Source organism: Talpa occidentalis, unplaced genomic scaffold (assembly GCF_014898055.3).
Source record: "Talpa occidentalis isolate TD23 unplaced genomic scaffold, MPIMG_talOcc4v2.1 talOcc4.2, whole genome shotgun sequence".
NCBI lineage: Eukaryota > Metazoa > Chordata > Mammalia > Eulipotyphla > Talpidae > Talpa > Talpa occidentalis.
Genome location: NW_023602073.1, coordinates 31,748,479 through 31,767,329, shown reverse-complemented (window position 1 = coordinate 31,767,329; position 18,851 = coordinate 31,748,479). Strand labels below are relative to the sequence as shown.

The 18,851-nt window shown below is 49.6% G+C and overlaps 2 pseudogenes; one reads left to right on the top strand and one right to left on the bottom strand.

Annotated features, from left to right (window-relative positions):
* LOC119251166 (class I histocompatibility antigen, Gogo-OKO alpha chain-like) overlaps positions 1–11,043 on the top strand; it is a 194,944-nt pseudogene extending 183,901 nt beyond the window's left edge.
* Positions 11,044–15,694: 4,651 nt separating this feature from the next.
* Positions 15,695–18,228, bottom strand: LOC119251161 (patr class I histocompatibility antigen, A-126 alpha chain-like; annotated as a pseudogene).
* Positions 18,229–18,851: the final 623 nt, after the last annotated feature.

The following is an 18,851-nucleotide window of genomic DNA, read 5'->3' as shown; positions in this document are numbered from 1 at the left end:
CCACGGCCAGTAGCTACACCCCTTTGAGATTTTGCTTGGTGGGCCTCCCCTGTTGTGTCTATGGTGAGGGGAGACCTCAGACACACTGGCAAACTGGGACTAAACCAGCAGCTGCAGATCCTTAGTAATGTCCTACACAAGATTAATGAAACTGTCATCCAGAGGGCCCTGTTCCTCTGGGATACCCAGTTCATCCCCACAGTTCTGGGGATTGAGTTTGGGTAAAGGACTGGAAAAAGAGCCACTCAAACCTGTCTGGGAGGGCCTCCCCTGGTGGTGCAGGTGGTTGAGCACCACGCTGCGAAGCTGTTCACAGCCTCCGCAGTGCCAGTTTGATCGCAGCCGGCTGGTTAGGGTCCCACATGGCAAGCAGACCTCTCCTGTCTTGTCCGCTGCTCCCCTCAGCAGTGTATTTCGTCAGTCTGCCTTTTCTGTTCCCCACTATGTCTCTGATGAATCCTCTCACCCTCCCACACATCTGGCCTGTACCCTGGTTCTTGTATAAATAAATAAATCTTTAAAAAAAAAAAAAAACCTGTCTGGGTGGGACCCTCTACTGTCACCTTTACTACCCTACTCTACCCTACTGCTGTCAAAGTTGCAGGTGTTACTCTGAGGGAACACTGCTCCTGAGTTAATCCAGTTGCCCCAGACAGTGGAAGGCCTTCCTAGACCCTGCAAAACAGCTCAGACTGACCCTGTGGAGAGACTCTGACCAAACACTGTGACCTGCTGCAGCCCTGCTCCAGCCACAGCCCAGAAGCAGTTTGGCCTGCACACAGGGGAAGCTCGAGGACCATCACAGGCAGAATGCTTATGGGCTGTTGGGTTGGACCCAGTATTGCGTGCTTCTCTTCTTTCTCTTGGTGGGACAGCATCACCACACTGTGCCTTGGCTCACTCCTGTCCTGGGTCCACTGGTCTCCTTTCTTGTGATGCTTGCCCTTGGGCTGGGTCTTTTAATCTGGCCACACAGTGTATCCAGCCCTGTTTGGAGGCTACTAAACTCCAAATGTTAGTTAGACAATATGAGCTCTGGCTCCTTTCCTGCTGCTTGCTATGAGTCCATACCTTGATACTCCCTAGCACATAGTAGGGGTATCAAAAGGGGGGAAATGAAGTCTGCTGCTTGGGGGAGTCTGATGCTTCTTTTCTGTTGCTTTCCCAAGCTTGCTGCTTTGATTCTGTTGCTTGCTGGAGCAGAGAAGTTGCTGAGTGTGCTGCACTGCTTGTCTGCTGTGGTAGTCATGACATCCTTGAACCCCCTTCCTGAACAATAAAGAATGCTTATGCTATGATAAATGGGATAGCAAGTTTCCTCCTACAAACTGTATACAACCTTGCCATTTTTGTTCTTGGGTGCTCAGCCCTTTGGGAAGAGATCCCACTGAGCCTGCCAGTGTGACAATTTTAATCTCTCTTTCTACCTCTCTGAGTGTGATCTGATTTCTCTGGGGAATTGCCGTCACACAACCATGGCCTTTATTTTACAAACAGGGGAAACAAAGAGCTTACTATATCCACAAGTGGCACCTAACTCACCCAGGTAGCATCAGTGATGGTCGGCCCCGGTCCCCAGGGGCGCTGGACAGCACCGGCCAGTAGTGATGACCATGACGGGTCCCGCAGAGGCGGCTCAGAGACGCCCAGGGTTAAAGGCTCTTTGTGAGGGGTTGGGTTACACCAGCACCAAACAGCTCTTTGAGACGCCAGGCCCAGGGCCTTTGGGCTCCTCTCAGGCGATGTCAGGGGCAGGACCGAGGTCCAGCCCGTGACGGAGTCCTTTGGCTTCTCTCCCTCCTCAGAGGGAGGCTGCTGGTGCTGCTTTTCCTCTCTCTTCGGAGGCTTCTTTTCTTCAGGGGCTTCTGGCGTTGTCTCCTTCTTCTTTGGGGGTTCCCTTGTCCTCTTCTCTCAGGGCTGGGGTCCTCATCTCCTTTCTTTCGGAGGGGGGGTTATCCTTTTATCCTTTTATCCCTGGCTTTTATCCTTTCACCCACAAGTCTAATGGAACCATTTAGCACCAATAGGCTCACAGCTCGCACCTGATGGCCCATTACAAAGGGCAGCGACTAGGCTCTGAGGAGCAGCTGCCACATCTACCTTGTGGTGGAGCAGCAGGTGGAAAACAGCATTGTCCTATCACTCCCGCCACTGAGATGGCTGCCTTCCAGTAACAGTTTTTAACAAAATACTTCAAACTTAGCTGCTAAACCATAAAGATCCGGCATCTGGCAGTCTCTGAGGGAGAGGCAGCGGGAGGGGCCTCCCTCACTCAGAGCCTCCAGCTCTGGGTCTCATAAGGCTGCGCTTGCTGGATCTGAACGGCCGTGATCAGCGTGGAATGACCTGCCTCACACCTCATTCATGTGGTTCCTGGAGAAAACCCTCAATCCCTTGTCCTGTGAGTGTCCCCTCAGCTGAGTGTCCACCATGTGCAGGGAGTCACCTCTGAGAGGGACCAGGAGGGGATCCCGGGTGGGAAGTCTCAGCCCCTGTGAGCCTGACTCTGTGACGTGGCGCTTCTCTTCTGCTTCATTCTCCTCACGAGGAAGAGCCAGTGAGTCAGACACACTCATGGAGGGGAACTGTCTCCCCTCCTGTGTATCACAGAGTTGGTGGAAAATTGAAAACCAACACAGAAAACCTTCTGGACACTAATTATTTCCATCCTGCCCACATGAAAATAAGTTGCCTCCCACACAAGGCCCCTAAAAGTCTCTCCCATCACAGAAGCAGCGTGACGTCAGCATCTCATCACGTGACTCAAGACCACGCAGAGGAGGCACCTTGAGAGCATCTGTGCAGTGAAGCCGTCTGTGCTCAGCTCCTCATGGGCTAAGACAGTTTCCTGCCCCACAAGCCCTGGATGTGGATACAGCAGAGGACAGACACAGAGTAACTTGCAGACCCATTTTTAATATGGTTCTAAGGCCATTTAATTGAGATATAACTTATGACCATCAAGTCACTTGTTGAAGGCTCACCTCTCATGTCCTTTTGGTAAGTACAGAGCAGGGCAACCTTCCCATACTTTACCTTGAGAACATCTCCATCACCACAACAATCTTGTTTCCTGGGCCTGGGCCCATGAGCACCACCCTCACCTTCCCCTCCCCAACCCTGGGCAGCCAGAGCCCACTTGTGCCTCTGGGGACAGGCCGGGGAACTTCTCTCTAAACACATCCCAGGTATCTCTGTTGGCACAGACCCGAATTTGGGCATTTGGTATCCCATAGCCCAACACATGCTGGTGCCCACTAACATGCTCCACTGGGTGCTGGAGTCACAGAGAACCACATGACCCCACCCTGGAGGACCTGCAGCCTGTGATGTGTGAGGAGAGAAGAGCTTCAGTAGCTGCCTCAGAGGGGGCCAAGGGCAGAGCCAGGGAGGTTCCTTCCTCAGCAGGAAGGGGACATGGGAGCTGGATATTGAAAACCTGATGTGGGCAGAGGAACAGAAGTGGCTCAGGGAGCTGATGGAAGGCTAACTACATGACCTCAGCAGTTATTTTCTCTGTGTGACCTCAGAGATTCCTTCCCAGCACTCTGAAAATTGGGAATTGATACTGTCCTGACATCCCTCCCCTATACCCTTTCAGAAACAAGGATATGGAGATTGGGGGATTAAGGCAGTGCCCAGGTCTGAACCCCAGCCACCTGGCTAATGTCTGGGCCTCCTGCCTGACACCATCCTCCTAGGGGACTTAGGAGGCAGTGACCCTGGAGCGTCACCTCCCCCTCCAGATACCACATATTTCTTGGCTGGATTTGACTAAAGACAAAAGCACAGTAGTAAGTCATCATGTCATCACCCTTTATGGAAATGAATTGAATTCACCAAAGAGAAAGACACAGAGTGACTGGTTGCACCAAAAAATAAAACCCAAATTTATGCCTCTCCAGGAGACAGGATCAAAACAGTTCTTGGGAAAAAAACACAAGAAAATGGGGCTCCCTCACAAAGCCATAAAAATAAAATAACCTTCTAGCTAAAAAAGGCAACAAGAGACATGGATGAACATCATCTGATTAAGGAATCCTACATCAGGAAGACATAACACTCATCAATACACATGCACCAAACAAAGGAGCAGCAAAATACATAAGGCAACTATTAACAAATCTGAAAACAGATATTGGCAGCAACATAATAGTGGGAAAGGAATTCAACACTCCACTTTCATCAAAGACAATCCACCTGACAGAAAATCAACAAGGAAACTGTTGCTCTAAGAGAGGCGTTAGATCCAAAGGGCTAAATAGCTATCTACAGGACACTGTACTCCACAGTCTTCTCAAGTGCACAGGGAATAGTCTCCAGAATAAACCACTTGTCAGGTCACAGAACAAGTGTCAATAAATTCATAATGAGTGAGCACACTACCAAATGACAATTGGGCTAAGGAGGGAATCAAAGAAGAAAATTAAAAATACCTTGAGACAAACGACAACCTATCAGTAAGCACAACACATACAGCACTAAGAGGGGGATATAGAGCAATACAAGCCACACCTAGAGTCAAGACAGAGCTCAAGGAAAGAATCTAACCTTACGCCAAAAACAGCTAGAAAGAACAAATGAGACAAAGAGACAGTAGAAGGAAAAATATTAAAGCTGAAATAAATGAAACAGAAATCAAAGACATCCAAAAAAATCAATGAAACCAAAAACTGGTTCTTGAAAAAAAGTAAACAAAATAGAGAAATATTTTGCTATACTTTCAAGGAGGAAAAAAGGAAAAAAATTCTAATAAATAGAATAAGAAACAAAGGGGAGATGTCACAACAGACATTTCAGGAATAAAGGATCATAAGATAATACTAAATATCTATATGTCAATAAATTGAATAACCTCAAATAACCTAGAAGAAACTGACAAATTCTTAGAAGTATACAACCTTTTGAGACTGAGTCAGGAAGATTCACAACAAAGTAACTACAAGCAAAGAAACACTAATCAAAAGTTTCCCAAACAACAAAGCCCAGGACCAGACATTTTCAGTGACTTCTATAAAATCTTTAAAGATGAACTACACCTGACTTCTCAACTATTCAAAAAAAATAGAGGAAGAGGAAATGCTGCCAAACACATCTCATGAGCCAACATTCCCTTTATACCAAAAGCAAAGAAGACATCACACAAAAAAAGAAAACTACAGACCAATATCCCTGATGAACATACACACAAACATCCTCAACAAGACCTTAGCAAACCAAATTCAATTACACATGAAAAAGGATCACACATCATGACTGATGGGGTTTATCTCAGCAACACAAGGATGGTTCAACACTTGAAAATCAATGAGTGAGATCTTAGCTCACACCACTAAGAATGTCTATTATCAAAAAGTCAAGAAATAATAAATTTTGGTGAGGAATAGGTACTAAAGAACCCTTGTGCAATGTATTGAATAACTGGTGTTATTGGAAAACAGTACGGTGGGTTTGCAAAAAAAATAAAATGGAATTACAATATGATCCAGTATTTCCACTTCTGAATATCTACCTGAAGAATATGAAAACACTTATTCAAAACAAGACAGGGCCCCTATTTTCATTGCAGGACTATTTACAATAGCCAATGTATGAAAGAACACAAGTCCTGGAGAACAGATGAATGGATTAACAGAATGATACACATACAATGGAATGGTACTCAGACATTAGAAACGATTAAATCTTGCCATTTTCAACAATATGGATAGAATTTGAGGGAATTATGCTAAGTCAAATTGAGAAAGACAGATACCATAGGATTGTACTCATTTGTGGAATATGAAGGGGAAAACAGCCATCCAAAGGAACAAAATGGCAGTCACTAGAGGGGAAATGGGAGGAGAGAATAGCTTTGTGGAGGATTATGATTAGACTATTGGCAGTGGGAGTGTGAGAAATTTACAGTTGTCGGGGAGAAGCTGCTCACCTAACATCCATGCAGTGTGTAAATTGTTACCTCAATTTAAAAATTAAAAAATAAAAAGTTTCCTGCAGCCTGCTCCCTAGTCAGTGCCCTTGGCCTGAGGAGGCCTGGGAAGGACAAGGCTGTGCTGTCCTCAGGAGTCCCCTGCACCTCCAAAGAGGCACTTCTCACCTGTGCTGCCCCAGCTTGGCCCGAGCCTCTCCTCTCTCACCTGGAGACACACAGACTAATCTCTTCTGCCACCTGGGAGCTGAACCAGGCCCTGGTCTGCTCACAGCCTGGCAGGGGCTCCCCAGGCCCACAGTCACCCCCAGCCCCACAGGATAACCCATTCCCAGACCTCTAACACCCACTCCTGTGTCCCTCCCTTTCCCTTTGCTCCAGTTGACCCTCAGCCCCTCTGTCCTTGCACCCCTGGCACCAGGCAGCCCCCACAGGCTGTTCCCTCCATGGGACCATCACCCCCATCACCCCCTCCCCAGGGCTTTGCTCCCATCCCACCATCTGCACTGACCCCCTTTTTTTTAAATTTTTTTTTAGAGGCATGTATTTTTATTTATTTTATTTTTTATTTGTTTGTTTGTTTATTTTATACAAGCACTGGGTACAGTCAGAAGCGCGGGAGGGTGAGAGAATTCACCAGAGCCAGAGCAGGGAGCAGAGCAGGCAGAAGGACCGAAGTACACTGCTGAGGGGAGCAGCGGGCGGTAGGAGAGGTCTGCGCGCCATGTGGGAACCTCCTCCGGTGGCCGGGTTGCAGCCGGGGATCGAACCGGCGCTGCAGAGGCTGCAGGCAGCTTTGCAACCCAGTGCTCAACCGTTGCACCACTGGGGAGGCCCTGCACTGACCCCCTTGATGGACACAGCTGCCCCCACACCCCCCTTCCTCCCCTGCTGCCAGACCTGCTCCCTGCCTGTCCCTCCTCTCAGCCCCTCTGCAGGCGGGGGTGGGGTGGGTTTCTTGTCTTTGTTATTCCCTGTCTCCTGCATGAAAGCAGCTCTCTGAAGTTGGGGAATCTCTCTGTTTTGTACACAGCACATAGCACATAATATATAAATATTAGTGGAGTGAAATGAATTAATAACTGACAAGTGTTTCTTTCTAAATCAAAAGCCAAAAATGAGGAGAAAGGTATTCTCATATTTTAGACAGTTGACTTTAAAATCCATAAACCCCTGATGGAGCAATCGTCATCCATCCCATTCCTGTTCCAGCTCAGTGACTGCTCTTAAATGTGTCATCACACTAGTGCTTGGGGAGCACCCCCATCTTTCTAGAGCCTGCCCCCCCCATATAGCAGTCCTTCCTGAAGGAAGAGCTCCCAACCCTACCCACCCAAGGGAGACAGAGGAACAGGGAGGAACACACTCACCTGGGGACCCCTGGGGGGCAGCTGGAGGAGGGGCAGCAGGGAGGGGAGGAGGCAGAGCACAGAGCTGGGGCAGGAGCAGGCACCATCTCCTCAGGGCTGGGGAGAGACAGGGCCCAGGGACACCCCCACCAGCAGGAGCTGGTGACCCCTTCCTGGTGACCCCTTAGGCCCTGAGACCAAGAAGGACAGACATGGCTCCTCTCAGAGCTTTGAAAGTCTCTGTGCTGCTAGACCATGAGGTTTATTGGACAAAAACATCCTTCCTTCCCTTCCCACACCGTGGAATCACCATCCCAAACCCACTCTGCTCAGAGTACCAGGCCCCTCCTTTCCCCGCACATAGGAGCAGGGTGCAGACTGCCCTCCCCTCCCCATCATCACACCCAGTGACTCCCCAGGACAGAGGCCCAGACTCAGGCCCCCAGACTCAGGCCCCCTCATGAAGGACAGGCCAGTGCCTGCTTGTGGTCCTGTCCCCCCCAGTGTGAGCAGGTGTCCCTGAGAAGCCTCAAGACACATGAAACAGACCCCAAGGTGTCAGGGTCCCCCCACAGGTCCCTGTCCTACTCTAGTCTGCTTGTTCCACAGCCCTGACCTGCCAGGGCCAAAGACAGGTCCTGCCCCAAACACAGCAGGCCCCCACTGAGGGCCTCATCCTTGTCCTCTCTACTCTGTGGGGGATTCCTGCCTCAGAGAGGAACCCAGTGGAGACAGAGCAACAAAGAAGGGGAAATGAGTCTTAGAGAAAACACCCCCAGTCCTTTAACAGGCAGAATGAGGACCACCTCAGGACCCCCAAACCTACATACTCTAAATGGCTTCTGTCATCTGTGCACAAAGGCAGACACACTCTGAGTGTGAAAGGACACAGGAGAGTCGCGCGCAGAGAGGAAGGGAAGGGAGGAGAAGAGTTTCCCAATAAAACACCCAGTTTCCCGTCCCCTCGTGGGTAAATACCCAACCACACTGGGTTGCTTCAAAGTGGGGCCACTGCAGCCTGAAATTTGCCACAAGTCTCAAGCACCATCAGGTGAGGACCCACAGAAGCCAATGAAAGGGGCCAGGCCAGTCTGGGACACAAGGAGCAAAATGAAAGCACACACCACGGTCAAGGCCGGTGTCCCCACGGGTCTCTCCCAAGTGTCTCCTTCTACGTCCCCCAAGTCCCTGGGGCGAGCCTAGTGCTAAGAAGCAAGGGGGGCTTCTCCATACACCCCTCTCCTGTGTTGTCCCCGCGTCTCTCTCCAGGTGCTCTCTCCCCCACACGCCTGTGTTCTAATGGCGGATGCTCCTACAGGGCCCTGACATAGGGGGTCTCTGTCCAGAGAGGCCGTGTGACCCCACGTCTTACTCAGAGAAAAGGCAAAACCCTTCCAACATCCTCAATGTCTACATGATGTGGGTGCACAGACCCCATCTCAGTGACCCCTGCCCCAGCCGCAGCCTCTGACACACGGACATCCCCATCCTGGGGCGTCTGAGCTGAGGTTGCCCTGCCTGGACAGAGCTTCCGCAGACACCCTGTGGGCATGGAGTGTCCGTCAGGTCTTCTCTCACAGGCACCGTCCTAGTGAGGCCCACCTGTCCATGCTAGGGAGTAGCATCTTCCTTGTCCCCACACACCTTCTCTGGGTCACCTTCCCACAATTACCCACACCGGGATGCGTCTGAAAATTCATCTCTAACAGCAGACTCCTGTGAGCAGGGGCAGTCCTGGGCCTGTGGAGACAATGGTGGATGCCTAAGCCTGATCCCTGAACATGAAAAAGAACAGGCGTGCTCCAAAAACCCAAAGAAACAAAATATAAACAGACTGAGGCCGGAGGGCCCAGCCCAAATTGGCTCAGCCAAAAGCAGCCTCCATCCACATCCTGGAGACAGGAAGGCCCAGGTGGGGTCTGAGTCCCTGTGATCACAGGCCCTGCTGGGACAGGTGCTCCTGAAGGACAAGTCAAAGGAGCAGAGAGATGACCCCAGAGGAGTGACCACGGCAAAGCCCACGACGCACTGAGCACCGACTGGACACAGGCCCCGTCCCCCTCGCCTCCTCACAGCCTCTCCCGCCCCCACCTGCACAGACTCAGCACAGCAAACCTGCAGTTCTGGCTGGTCCTCATGGTGCCTACTTATTTATTCTCAAATTTTAGGCATCTTTCTAATTAACCCATCAATCCCATATGGCAAGCTAAGAAAAATCATTTCATATCTGATTATTTTCAATGGGCAAGTAGACATTATTCCTCAGGAAAACACAAAGACCAGGCAGGGGTGGAGTCAGCCCTGCCTCTGCTGGAGCAGGAAAGTCACCAGGGAGAGACACAGGTCAGTGTGGGGAGGGGCCTGGTGGGCAGGGCTGGGCTGGTCTCCCCACCTCCTCACGTTATGCTAATAGGAACAGACACATGAGGACGCCTGTAGGGGCAGGACTGGACACAGTGCAGGTTTTCTGATCCCATGCAGACCAGGTAAAGGAGAAGTCAGAGTCCTCAGTGGTTTTTTGCAGGTCTTTTATTGAGGTTCAGTGGGTACATGGCAGGCAGGGGTGCTGGGGGGCTGGGAGGCTGGCAGTCCTCCCAGCCCCCAGCAAATCCTCACTCTATCTGGGCTCTCTGGCGTTCTCTGCTTCTTTCTATGGCTCTGCTTCTCTCTCGGCTTCTCTTTCGGCTTCTTTCTCTGCTTCTGCTGGCGTCCCCGTGACGCCACCCTTAAAAGCCCAGTCTCAGCCCAGGTGAATCCCATCTACCTATGCCCACACCCTACTCCAAGTGCCCATCAGGCATGCATTCAGGACCGCAAGGATCCATCATCTATCCTGATGGCGGGAGGGCAGAAAAGCCTGACATTTTCCCTTACCCTACAACGCCCTTTGCAGCAAGAGAAACCAGAGGATCTCTTATTGAGGGAGCACTGGTTGCATCACTGCTTATACTTTAGAAGGGCAGGGTCACTCCTCAGGTGTTGTCACTGCAGCAACCCCACACCTAAGCACCACAGTCCTCCAGCATAATCCACTGTGATCCCTTCCCCCTTGTGGTCTCCCTTCCCACTGCCCCTCTGCCAGCCCCTGCTCTACATGCAGACTCCAAGGGTTAGTTTGTGTGTGTGTATGTTTTTAATAGTCATAATCAACTTTTATTGGTTTCACATAAATAGCTAATAGTTTGCCTTTGCAAACCATGTTTTTCCAACATATTTATGTTAAAACATATGAATGTATTTATTAAATATTTTTGGCATAAGAGGTAGGGGATAAGTGTGGGGAAGACTGCTGCAGGGTAAGTAAAAGTATCAGGCTTTTCTGCCCTCCCGCCATTAGGATTGATGATGGATCCCCATGTTCCTGAATTCATGCCTGATGGCGGGCACCTGGAGCAGGGTGTGGGCATGCGTAGGTGGGTACACCTGGGCTGAGAGACTGAGGGCAGCATCACAGGGACACCGGCGGAAGAGCAGAGTAAAAGAGAACGGAACTGCCAGAGTGAGAGCGAAAGGAGCAGAGAAGCCAAGGCCACAAGAGATCCTCAGAAAGCCCAGGGACGAGTGAAGACTCACCGGCCTACCAGCCTCCTGCCCGCCCCCCCCCCAGCACCCCTGCCAGTTATGTACCTGGAAAAACTCAATAAAACCCTGAAAAAGCCACCCAGGGCTCCAGGACTCCTCCTTTACCCCGTCTGCTCGAATCCTAGAGATCCTGCCCTGCCATCCTGCCGCTACAGCTACAATGTCAAAGCGAATCTTCAGTGACAGGCTAAATACTTGGCCATCATTTCCCTTCATTGAAAGTTATAGATTTATAGCTTCGAAACATGTCAAAACTGCAGTGCCTCGGTTCATTTAAAAAACAATGGTGAAATATATTACTTGGGCATCACATTTCCCTTTCTACATGTATTTACATTCACATAATTTTGCACTTATCACAAAATACAATATTTTAAAAATAAACATTGACATGTTAAACTAAATAATCCCACATCTGATAAATCATGGTAGTATCAATATTATTTTAAATTTCAGTTTATTTATCAGTAAAATGTAGCATTTGCAATGTTCCCAGAGAATAGGGGGACATATGAAATATGAAAAGTTCATCCACATAGTCACACTAGATTCTATTAGACCTGTGGTCACATTGGGGATCCCCCGTGAACAAAATACTACAAGTGGTCATCCCGGGCCAGCACGGAAGATGGAACTCACTCCTGAAACCAGGCTCCACCTGTCACTATATTCCTGTTCCTTGTCATGGTGCTGAGCCTTGGTGCTATTCAGCAAAATGAGTTTTTCTTAGTGATTGTGGTGGATTAAGGCAAAAAGATATAACCTGGTCCCCTCACTCATTTATTTTCTCTCCACCTTTTTAAAAATTTTTGATGAGACTTTATAAGTTACAGATTCACTAGTTAGAAAGAGACAGTCACCTTTTAGTTCAACCCCTGGTATTTACACCTGAGGTTGGTTTCTCTTGGTCTCTCACCATGACCATCCCTCAGCAGGGCTCTCAATGCGAGGTCTCAAATGCTTCCATTGCTTCGTCTTCTGGCTGGATGTAGATTATTTTCCCGCGTTAAAAATATTTAATAACTGGGCAATAATGTGCTCAGACTTCATAAACTCTCCACTGAATAATTTCTCATTTTTCACAGTTTCCTCCTGGCTGCTGTGCTTTTTTCTGTCACCTTCTTCACATAACTTTGGCTCCTTCCCTTAGAAGGAGGAAAGATTTTTGAATGACTCCAATTTTACCCCGCAATGTATAATATTCTCCACAGTTGTACTTGAGAAAAGGTGATAGTCTGTGTGATGAGATGAACCATTAATAAATGTCTTTAAGATTTGAGGAGATAGGGCCTCCCCAGTGGCGCAGCGGTTGAGTGCTGGGTTTTGAAGCTGCCCGCAGCCTCTGCAGGGCTGGTTCAATCCCAGGCTGCTCCCTGGCCACCGGAGGAGGGTCCCACATGGCGCACAGACCTCTCCTGCTGCCCACTGCTCCCCTCAGCAGTGTACTTCGGTCCTTCTGCCTGCTCTGCTCCCTGCTCTGGCTCTGGTTAGTTCTCTCACCCTCCCGCGCTTCTGACTGTACCCAGTGCTGCTGGGCCAGGAAGCCTCGGCTGGTCTGCATCCCTGGTCAGTAACAGGTACAGCCTGGGGAGCTCAAGGGTTAGTGTGATCAGTCCCTTATCAGTTGCATTGTGTGCAAAAATTTTCTCCCAATCAGAAGGGTGTCTCTTTGTTGTGGTTATTGTCTCTTTTGCTGTACAAAAGCTTTTTTGTTTGATGTAATCCCAGCTGTTTACCTTTTCCTTCACTTTCTTTGCTTTGTGGGATGTGTCTTTAAAGATGTTCCTGATGGACCTCCCCAGTGGTGCAGCGTTGAGCGCTGGGCTGCGAAGCTGCCTGCAGCCTCTGCAGCACTGGTTCAATCCCTGGCCGTCAGGCGAGGGTCCCACATGGCGTGACAGACCTCTCCTGCCGCACCCGCTGCTCCCCTCAGCAGTATATTTCTTCATTAGTCTGCCTGTTCTGTTCTCTGCTCTCGCTCTGGTGAATCTTCTTGCCCTCCCGCACTTCTGACTGTACCCAGTGCTTGTATAAACAAATAAATAAATCCCTAAAATAAATAAATAAATAATAAAGATGTTACTGAGAAGTATGTCATGTGGTGTTTTGCCTATATTTTCTTTTATGGTTTCAGGTCTTATGTTGAATTCTTTTATCCATTTTGAGTTGGTTTTTGTGCATGGTGTGAGGCAGTATTCTAGCTTCATTTTTTTCATAAAGCAGTCCAGTTTTCCCAGCAACATTTATTGAACAAACTGTCCTTGTTCCATTGCATATATTTTGCTCCTTTGTCAAAAATTAGTTGTCCATAAATATGTGGGTTTATTTCTGGGTTTTCTATTCAATGCCATTGTTCTATGTATCTGTTTTTATTCCAGTACCATATGGCTTCAATTATTATGGCTTTGTAGTATAGTTTGAAGTCTGGGAATGTGATATCTCCTTTCTCTTTCTTTTTAGTCAGGAGAGCTTAGGTTATTTGCGGAAAACTTAATACTGTTTCCATCAAAACCGAACCAGTCTACATTCCCAAATGCATTGTAGGACTGTTCCTATTCTATGTTCCCAAATACATTGTAGGACTCTTCCTATTCTCCATGTCCTCACCAGCACTTATTAATATCTGGTCTTTCTGATACAGGCCATTCTCACAGACATGAAGCGGTTTATCGTTGTGTTTTAAATCAGGGGATCATGAACAGATCAAGATGTGGTACATATATACAGTGGAATACTACTCAATGATCAAAAACATGAACATATGCCATTTTGGAAATATGGATGGGATAGGAAGGGGTTATACTAAGCTTGATACATCAGAAGGAAAAAAAATAAATATCAGATGGTTTCCCTTATATGTGAGACATATGGAAACTAAACAGAAGGTCAGAGAAAAGACAAAACTTGCAACCTGATCATAGATCTGAGGCATACAGCAGAGGTAAGGGAGAGAGATGGTTCCAAACAGGGGAGGGAAGAGCACAAGGGACTACAGTGATAGATCATGGGTTCTATGGTGGTAAGAGAACTATAAGTGTTACAGGGCAGTTAGAGGGGCACCTTAGAACCCCTAAACCTGCTTGCTCCAAATAGGTTCTGCCATCCTCTAAACAGGTTGCTGCATGAACTCAAAACATATAACTTTAATGGAAAGGAACTTTAATATAATTAGTAAACAATACAGAAAGGACAAAGAATATAGTTTCTAAATCAAGCACCCAGAGTCATACATCCCCTAATGGGTAAAAGTCCACACAAGCAGGATTGGCCCAGAGCAAGGCCCCAAAGCCTGCTCCAAGTCTAAAGCATCTTCAAGTGGGGACCCACAGAAAAGGATCAGAAACAACCAGACAAGCCCGGAAGGAAAAAAGCAAAATCAAAATCAAGATAAAAGCTGCCATTGTCACCTCCCCACGGGTCTCACCCACATCTGTGTCACCCCGTCCACGACCAAAAGACAAGCTCAGTTTCTTCATGTGTCTCTCTGCTCCATGTGCCTCCTCCAGGTCTCCTTCTGGCTCTATCTTGCTTCCTTCCTTCTACGTCTCCTCTCCTGCTTTTTTTTCCTTCTCTTTAGCTCCACCCTCCTTTGCTGGGGCAGGGAACCTGGAACTTCCCCTTTTCCTGGACACCATCCTGTTACTTAATGACTATACCTGAGAGAGAAATCAAATATTATACAAAAATAAACAACAATGTAAGAAAACAAATAGATTTAATAAAAACAACTTTATATCGGGCCTCCCCGGTGGCGCAGCGGTTGAGCGCTGGGTTGCGAAGCTGCCTGCAGCCTCTACAGCGCTAGTTCGATCCCTGGCTGCTCCCCGGCCACCAGAGGGAGGGTCCCACATGGCACACAGACCTCTCCTGCAGCCCGCTGTTCCCCTCAGCAGTGTACTTCCGTCTGCCTGCTCTGCTCACCGCTCTGGCTCTGGTGAATTCTCTCACCCTCCTGCGCTTCTGACTGAACCCAGTGCTTGTATAAATAAATAAAAATAAATCTTTAAAAAAAAACAACTTTATATCAATCACTGACAGCTAGAAAACAAATAAAATTAAATAAAGCAGAGTATCCCGAAGTTACAAAATGGGGGTGAGAGAACATTTAGTCCCACACAAGGTAGAGCTCTCATTCTACGACAGAAAATAATAGTGAAGATTCAAGTGAATTACAATAAGTGATAACATTCTCAAAAGATGGCAATATGATAACATTCTCTGCATCATCAGAATGTCCCACTCACAGCTCCCCATAACCTGGCCCCATCCCCTGGTGTGTCCCAGGGGATGAGATACATTCCAGAGTCCTGGGTATTGTTGGTGCTGACAAAGCACAAAATAGAACCTGGTCAAAGTCCAGAGATGAGACCATCGTAGGAACTGATGAGGGTGACTCTCCCTAGAGTTCCCTCCACTCTGTCCTCAGGGGCTCAGGGATCAAACCCCTGATCCACACTTACCTGCAGCTTGAGTGTTGCTTCCTCCTAGTTCCCCTGTGGGAAGAAACATCATGTGAGACAAGGGAGGAGTCAGCCTATGGAGTCCTAAAGGAATCCCCAAGTCTAGGTCACAAGGAAGCTTCTAGAACTTTGACTGAAGACCCAGGTCAGCACTGAGATATATGAAGAATGGATATGAAAGGGAATTGGAGTTTTTCTAAAGTGGGGTCCTTCCCCTATGACATTGCTGGGAAACCACATTTATAAGGTGAATAATTGGTGATTCATTTTTACCAAGAGTGCTTTACAAAAACCTGAGTGTTAGCAATCTGTTCCAGACTGGGCAACACATGTGTGGATGGTACTTCCTCCTAACCAGGCAGGGCAAGTTCTCCCTAGGACATGAAATCCCCCAGAGGACAAGATCCCCCACTCTCTTCCCAACCTGGCCACTTCCTCCACATCACAGATGCAGCCACCACAGCTCCAGTGAGCACAGCTCCAAGAGAACCAGGCCAGCAATGATGCCTACGGTGGGGATGGAGGACTGAGGAGGGGGCACTGGAAAGGAAGGGAAGGTGAGCCCCTGAGCCCCAGGCCTCATCCTGACCCTCTGAAGGTCTCAAGAGAGCTCCTGGTTCCCCTGAGCAGAGCCTCTGTGCCCGGGTCCCCCTCCTGACCCCATCTCGGGACTCGGGACTCCAGAAGCCCCTCATGCTGCACATGGCACTTGTATCTCTGCTCCAATCCAGGAGGCACCACCACAACCGCCCACTTCTGGAAGGTTCCATCTCCCAGGTCTGGTCTCTACCAGCTCTGTGTCCTGGGTCAGGTCCTCCCCATCTCGCTGCCAGGTCAGGGTGATGTCCGCAGGGTAGATGCCCAGGGCCCAGCACCTCAGGGTGACATCACAGCCAGAGGTGAGGTGGAGGGTCATGTTTGTCTTTAGGGGATCTGAGGAGAAGGGTCAAAAAATTTGCACTTTTTCCTTCCTGGACACTGAAGCAGCCTCACTGACCATCCTCAGAATGGACATGACAATGGGTTTGGAGGGAGGAAGCGCAAAACCCAGAAATCAGCCTCATCTGGGGAATCTGGGATAATCAGGTGAGAGCCCAGGGTAGGAGGATGTGGGTCTCTAAGGAGAACACAGACTTTTCTCCTGACCTGGGTGGAGGGTGAATGACACAGAAAGGCAGGAGTCAGATCCAAAAATGTTCTCAGACCAAAAACAAGCCCTTGAAAGAGAAACCCATGGTTCCCAGGATGGCTGCCGGGTCAAAGGATCCAGTAAGTTATTTCAGGATGGCCTCCCCTCCCTCAGGAGAGACTGGATTCCTTGACTGTCCAGAAAAGTGGTGTCTTCTGGGCGAGTCTCTCTCTAGCACAGAACATGACACCCAGGGGGACTCTCCCTCTCTGCCCAGAAAGCAGCTGCTGTTCTGCCCATGATTCCATTTCCCTGTGGGGGCCAGGAGAGGGGAGGTCCGAGGCCTCGTGGCCCCTCTTACCTGCGCGCTGCAGCACCTCCTTCCCCGTCTCCAGGAGTCTGCGGAGCCGCGGGAAGCACCTGCTCTGCACACTGTGCCTGACGCGCTCGGCCCTGCCCGCCGCCTCCCACGCGCGCTGGGTGATCTGAGCCCCCGAGTCCGCGGGGTCCAGGAGCGCAGGTCCTCGCTCAGGGAGATGGAATCCGCGCCGTTGTAGGCGAACTGGTCACACCCGCCGAGGAGGTTCCCGTGGGGCCCCACTTCACAGCCACACATCCTCTGCAGGGTGTGAGACCCTGAGCCCTGCCCAGCAGTTAGCCTGGAAGTCACCCCCCAATCACGTCCCCCGCCCCCCACCAATAAACCTAAACTGAACATGAAAGTGTTGGCAGGAAATTCCCGCCTGCTCTTCCCGGTGGAGGGTCCTGGCAGATCCACCCGCCTCGAGGGTTCAGTGGACCCTGAGACTCGGGACACCCCGGCCTTATGGTGGGAATGGGGGGTGACCTGACCCTGGCACCGCTCCGCGAAGCTCACCATCCTCGCTCTGGTTGTAGCGGCCGCGCAGGTCCCCCAGAAGCGCTTTGAACCACTGCGCGTTGTCCCTTTGGTTCTGAGTCTCCTCGTCCAGGGCCTCCTGCCCCACCTGCCCCGCCCAGGGCGCCCGCGGCTCCGCACTCTGGCCCGGAGAGTCGCTGTCGAACCGCCCGAACTGCGTGTCATCCACGTAGCCCACGGCGATGTAGCGGGGCTCCCCGAGGCCAGGCCGGGACATCACGGTGTGGAAAAGCCTCAGGGAGTGGGACCCTAGGGGAGGGAGGGAGACACCCGGGCTGACCCTCCTCTCAGCGCGGATCCAGGTCCCAGGGAGATAGGCCTGGAGGGGAGACAGGGGCGGGGCCGTGAGAGTGAAAAGGACCGGTGGGTTAAGAAAGTCCAGACTCAGGGAGACCAGAGCACTCAGGGGAGGCGGGAGGGACAGAAGGGGCCAGAACACAAGGGGCCTGAAGGGGTACAGAGGTTGGGGAGGAGATGAGCCGTTCCTGGGGTCCTGCACCCGCAGTGGGCTCCTTGCTCCTCCCTCCTGGGGCAACAGTGTCCAGCTGGACACACACTCACCGGCCCGGGTCTCCATCAGGGCCAGGGGCCCCCAGAGCAGCAGCAGGAGGGGGAGGGGCATCACACCCCATCCAGGGGCCTGGGGAGAAGGAGTCCAGGAGGGTCCTTGGAGACTGTGTAACTGGAGCAGGATGATGCTGATTGTCTTCCCTGGACACCCCCAGGAAATGGGGAGAGAGAATGGGGTGAGTGTGGGGTCATCAAGGCTGCCCCACCCCACAGAGCCTGTGAGAGGGAGACATGATGCTGTGACAGTGTGACATCCACAGACAGGGGAGGCTCCAAATTCCCTTCCCCACCTTCGGGAGGAGTGGATTTGGGCTGGGAGAGGCAGCAGCCTGGAGGAATGAAGAAAGCAGTAGTGTTTTTAGATAATTGTGAATATTCCACTTTGATACAGAATTAAAACTGTACAGGGGGTAGTTTCTCAAAGGCTATTTGCAAAGTGAACCCTGAAATAATATCATGGAATATTTCCTATTCTGTTACATTTCCATAGGCCTCTCTTGCATATTGGTTGGAAATTTTGGTACTGTGTGATTTTTTTAAGGTGATACATTGTTTCACTAAGTTACATAGATCTTTAGCATTAATTACAGTGGAAAAAATTATGAAAAAGTTATTTTTAATCACAAATCACAAAAGAAAAATTGATACTGTACATTGTCAAGTAGTGATGCACTTATTTTTCATAATTCTACTTTTCTCTGAGAGCTTAATTTTATCAGGCACAATTACTGTCATTTGTCAATTGTTGATTTTCTTCAAGAAACAGACATTAATTTTGAGGAAAATGTCTGCAAATTAACCACATTTAAATAACCTTAGTCTTTATCATTCATCCCTTCAGGTAAGATTGATATTGCCCACAAACAAGAGTCTAATTCGTGTCATACAAATATTTTCCACGGGACACAGTGCTTGGAAATGCTGCAGAAGTGAT